Consider the following 6,178-nt stretch of genomic DNA (forward strand, 5'->3'; position numbering starts at 1 on the left):
GAGACACAGAGACATCATTGGACTACCCCACCCGTCTGTTAGTAGATGGCAGGCAGGTGTGGCTAGTTATAACCAAGAAAAAACAAGTCAGGATAGCTCTCCATGGGGCTTTAATGACAGAGTATTTAAGAGCAGGGGCAGCCCTGGCGAGTCTCTTAGTAAGGATAGAACCCAAAATCTTCCTAGAAGATAAAACATTTAGGTTAGATTGGAGTTATATAGCCAATAAATGCACAAGGGATTGGCTAATCCTCATAATTAATACTGCTAAGAGATTAAGCGAAGATTTACTCAAGGAAATCGTGGACCTAGAAGAGAGCATAAGGAGAGACACCACCCTTGTTGATACCAAGGAACAGCTCCTGAGGATCCAAGAGGATCTGAGTGAATACAAAAATTATATGATCAACCAGAAGATCAAAGGGTTGAAAAGGAACCTTGATCGTTTTTCCCACGAATGGGCATTTCCCTATGTGGAAGACAAATATTACGACCCTGTAACAGAACACTCATTTAGAGGAGGGAGAGGTAGAGGTGGGAGACAACAGAACAAACGGACACCCAACAATTGGACTTTCGACAATACCTCCAGCGAAGAGGAAGAGTTAGGCCCACAGTAAAACCCCCCCAGAGTAAGATTCAATGAACAGGAGAAGAACAACGAAGACCTAGGTGCTCTCCTTCGCTCTTTTTTAGGACAGAGCCACAGGGGTAACAGAGGGGGAGGTCCACGTGGCAGGGGTCGAGGCAGGGGCAACCAAAATCAACAATGGCAAACCCACTCCCCCAGGATAACACGGAGTCGCGGAAGGAACCAGCTATGACCAAAAACAACATAGTGGTGAACTTATCAGACCATGAACTCACCATCAATGAGGAAAGAGTTTTAAACAAAGGGCTAGGGTTTGTCCCCACCCCCACACATGACCCCTTTAAATGTAGGATTGAACTCCATGAAACCCTGCGAAGAATAAAATTGAAAAAATTCTTCGCTAATAAACCACAGGATCCCACACTTTTGTTTAACACCACACTCAAAAAGCCATCCAACTTCTGCCCTTCTAACACAATGGTAGGCCCTGAAGTAGTGGTATTTGAAAATAAGGTACTACAGGACATTTCTCGACTAGAACAGCAATGCACAATCCCTAAATTTAACAACATGAGTCGGGGGGATTGGGAAGCAGTTAGGGACCTTCAGAACAACCAGCATCTGACGATCAAAAACGCAGATAAGGGCGGAGCTGTAGTTGTTATGAACACCATCGACTATGACATCGAAGTGATGAGATTATTAGGTGCCCGCCAAAACTACCGTCCACTCACACAGGACCCGCTGGAGGAACTCCTAGAAATCATTAAGAAGATGGTAGGTGTGGCGAAGGAGAAAAAATGGATTACGACTAAGGAGGCAGAGTTCTTGGTCAATGACAAACCAAGAACTCCGGCATTTTACATTTTACCCAAAATCCATAAGCCACAACGCCCCCCACCTGGTCGACCCATTGTTTCGGGGATTCAGTCGGTGTTAGAGCCCCTTTCGCAATTTGCCGACTTTTTCCTGAGGGAATCAGTTGTTAACCAGAAATCTTTCGTAAAAGACACCACAGAAATCCTTAACATTCTAGAGGATTTCCACTTTGACTCAGGCAACGAGCTTATGGTAACCATTGATATAGAGTCACTCTATACCTGCATACCACAAGATGCAGCGCTGGGGGCAGCAGCACATGCTCTTAAACAACAAGAGTGGTTCTATGATGCACCACAATCTTTTGTGCTACAATGCATTGAACTTGCCCTGACACGTAACTATTTCTGCTATAAAGATAACATGTACTTGCAGACCACGGGTACCTCTATGGGTGCGACTATGGCGCCGAGTCTGGCCTGTATTTATGTAGGCCAGTTCGAGGAGCACGTCATATACCATCAGCCCAATCCCTTCCAGAGTAACATCCGCCTCTGGAAGAGGTATATAGACGACGTGTTCTGCGTCTGGGCTGGCCTAGTGGATGGGTTACTAGAGTTTCTTAATTGGCTCAACCATCAGGACCCCAGCCTCAGGTTCACATGGAACTACAGTTGCCATACAGCAGTATATCTGGACCTAGACATCTATGAAGAAGGGGGTAGATTATGTTCTAAAGTACACCAAAAACCCACAGATAAAAATTCCCTCCTGTCCTACAATTCGTATCACCCCAGAGCACTCAGGGATAACCTACCCGTGGGACAGTTCCTTCGGTACCGCAGGAACTGTTCATCCACTGTAACATTCTTGGACCAGTCAGAAGAACTCGGTGCTAAACTTGAAATGAGGCAGTACCCTCGGAAAATCATCAGACAGGCTAAAAAAAGAGCAATAAACACTCCGCGGAGTGTTTTGCTCCAGAAAAATGAAAACACAAAGGATGATTGCTTACCTGTGGTCATGACATTTGACCCTTTAGCCACGCAGATCCGTCAGTCCATACTTAAGCATTGGACGTTGTTGTCCACTGAGGATTTCAACATGCCTCCCCCAAGGTTTGCTTTTAAAAGATCTAGCAACCTAGGTGACAAACTCGTACACACGCGTGTCAAAGTGGCACAGAGGCCGACAGAGTCGTCCATTCCTCCAGGACATTACCCATGCGGACTATGTTCTGTGTGTAGATTAACTAAGAAAACCCAAAGTGTAACCCTCAACTCAGGAAAAATCTGGCACTTGAAGTACTTTAGCAATTGCAATACTGCTAATGTGGTCTACAGACTGACGTGCCAATGTAACCTACAATATATAGGACTCACAACGAGGAAGGTGAAAGTCAGAGTACAGGAACTTCTGAGCACGATCAGAGTAGGCAAGCTCACGACTAAATTGGTACAACACTGTCACAACAACAAGCATACTTTCACGTGGGTAATCTTGGAGAGAATAATGGGCTCACCCCAGAATGTCGAAGACCTACTGGCCTCAAAAGAAGCCAGATGGATTTTCCAGGAGAAATCTGACCAGGGGGCACTGAACGATCAAATTGAGTGGGGGAGGGCAAGATACTGAGTGTTCATAATATGGAACTAATTGTATCAATGGAAGATTGGTCACCCTCTCTAACTCCTGTATATTTTCCCTCCGTTTGTCCTGATTAGTCCTGTGGGGATGGAACTACTAGATAACAGCTTATGACAGCTGGGGATTTGGTATTTTTTAGGTTCTATATTGGCTCCTAGGACATTACCAAAAACACCAAATAGAGAGCTCCGTGTTGTGCCTTATCTTGATCCCGACTATGTAGTCTCCCCAGCTCATTAGAGTCATCTCGACAATAACTAAGGTGATACATCAGAGATGTGAAACTAAAAATCTAACTGGTCAGTCGATAGCCAGGTCACTTATTTTACGAGGCAAAGATGGCGCCCATAGTGGTTAAAGTAAGGCACATGTACGTTTAACACCCGACTGAGAACCACCAAGTAGCACCCCGGAGAAGTACACCAGGGGATAGCTCCCAGACTAGGGCTTAGGACTTAATCACGCATAGTAAAACATTAAATTAAGATCGGCATGTACAAGTGCTTAAACTCGACCCCGTATCAAATACCTCCCCAATCCAAAATGGCGCTCATACTTATTCTGCGAGCCGAGTGGCGGTCACGGGGAAGGAATATAAGCAGACGTGGGAACACAACACACCCGACCGGCGGAGATAAGGAGCTCTGTGAGGCTTTGGGTGGTAAGGAGGTGTTGAGTGAGAGGAAAGGGGTTTTGCATGACACAGAGACCGAGCCCGTGTATGTTAACTATCTACCCATGGGCAGAATATGGAGAAAATCTCGTGAGAATGGGGCCAGAAGTCACCTTTTATAAAAACAGCCTCTCGTCGCCTAGTTGATGGTGCTTTGGCTGTAATGGGGTACTGTGGTTCATGGGTGATTACATATCAGTGTGTAAGAATTTATCCCAGTACAGCGCTGACGAATCTGTAGAGAAGCACCCCGGAGGAGTACACCAGGGGATAGTTCCCAGACTAGGGCTCCTAACTTAATCACGCACAAAAAAACAAAAAACAATAAATTAAGATCGGCACGTACAAGTGCTTAAACTCGATCCCGTATCAAATACCCCCCCAATCCAAAATGGCGCTTATACTTATCCTGCGAGCCGATTGGCGGTCACGGGAAGGGAATATAAGCAGACGCGGGAACACAACACACTCGACCGGTGGAGATAAGGAGCTCCGTGAGGCTTTGGGTGGTAAGGAGGTGTTGAGTGAGAGGAAAGGGGTCTTGCATGATATTGAGACTGATCCCGTGTATGTTAGTTATCTACCCATGGGAACAACATCGAGAAGATCTTGAGAGAATGGGGCCAGAAGTTATCTTTTATAAAAACAGCCTCTCGTTGCCTGGTTGATGGTGCTTTAGCAGTAATGGGGTATTGTGGTTCATGTGTGATTACATATCATTGAGTAAGAATTTATCCCAGTATAGCGCTGACAAATATGTAGAGAAACAAGAGATCAGCAAAAACAAGGGGCTCGGTGCATTAGTGTGAGATGCTAGTTTGCTGCTAAGAGTATATAAACAATAGATGTCTGAGTATATTGAAATTACACTACCTATAGATTGGCATTACGGCTGAATGCTGAAGCACCACGAGGACTCACACAAGGAGCCTTTGGGTGACCTTCATGAATGAGCCGGGACGCGAGGCTATGGCTCTACAAGGGTAATTGATGGATTTAAGTGAGAGATACTTTTTTATCCAGGTAGAATGGGTTGTGGTAATAGTTAAGTTGTGTGTGTCTTTTACTTTTGGCAGTCCCCGAATGAAACTCTAAGAAGTGTCCCTGACGTGTGCCAAGCGACTGTAGTTGCCATGACAAAATCGCCACAAATACACTTGGCGATGAAACATGTTGGCACATCATAATGGTATGCATATTTAGCAACCTTTTTAAATTTTGAACTGGGTGCACTTCTGAGGAAGAATAAAGTTTGAACCTATAGAGGGTGCATCTTTTTCATTTTTTATTTTTCACTATTCAGTCGCACTACTTACCTACATTAATTTCTTCTGGGTTTATACTGTGGACACTTTGTTTATTATTTGGGAGCGTGATGGCTACCGATGATGATAAGAGTGGGCAGAGCTGATGAGTACCAATCAGCAGGCTCAATTGGTGTTGCGCACGTGAGGTGCCATCACGTCTCTTTCACATTTTTTCCCCACATTTTTTCCACACGTTTCTTTCATTAACCAACTGATTAGAGAAACATCTGGTGTACTTTACATGAGTACTTACACCGTGAGGCTCATTGGGGAGACTGCTTGAAGTAAATCTTCTATTAATTAAAAATTGAAGGTGGCAAATTGTTTGGTGACTACCTCAAAATTTGGAAACATGGGGAGTAGAAAATACCTTAAGTGATAGGGTTTTGAACCACATTTTGATGACCATTATACCTTCTAAAGACCTAGGCCTATAGAGAATTATATTGATTGAGAGGAGGCCGACCTAGGTATTTTTTTCCCTCTATAGCTCCTTATTGTGTACACAGGTGTGGGTGCGTCCCAAAAGCTTTTGTTTTTTGTTTTTTGTTTTTAAGATACAATTTAACTTGCCAATATATTTGCTGTATATGCTATGTATGCTATTTTGCTATCTTATTTTGTCCCTAAATTGGTGTTTTCTTATTGAGCATTTCATACTTATATTACATTTGCAAAGTTGCTTCCTTTTAGGTTGTATGTAGATACGTGAGTATTCTCAGTATTTTAGATCAAGTGTGTTTTGCATTCTGGGAACATTTTCCTTGGTGTAACTTATGTTTTTCATAATGCATTTATAGATGTGTCTTTGAGGTTTTCTGAAGTGTCTCTCTCCAAATGAGTACAACGCCTTCTGATTCATGCGAGGTCACTATATTTGTATTTTGTATTTTTATGTCTTTGTCTTGCAGTTTTTGAAGTTGCACCTTCTTAATAAAACTGCCAAATCTTTCAGTCTGAGTTTCCATGGCTCACATGTCTGTTTCCTTCATTTTTAGAGCGAGCGTTCCCAAACACCCCAGCTCAAATTAAGGTGCCCCTTTTGTCCCTAACTCACTCCCTCGATCACTCCGTGAAGGCTCTGAGAGCTCCGTGCTCAGCCCCCTGCCCTCTTGATCCTTAATAAATCTTCCCTCCCAC

Source organism: Triturus cristatus, chromosome 4_1 (assembly GCF_964204655.1).
Source record: "Triturus cristatus chromosome 4_1, aTriCri1.1, whole genome shotgun sequence".
NCBI lineage: Eukaryota > Metazoa > Chordata > Amphibia > Caudata > Salamandridae > Triturus > Triturus cristatus.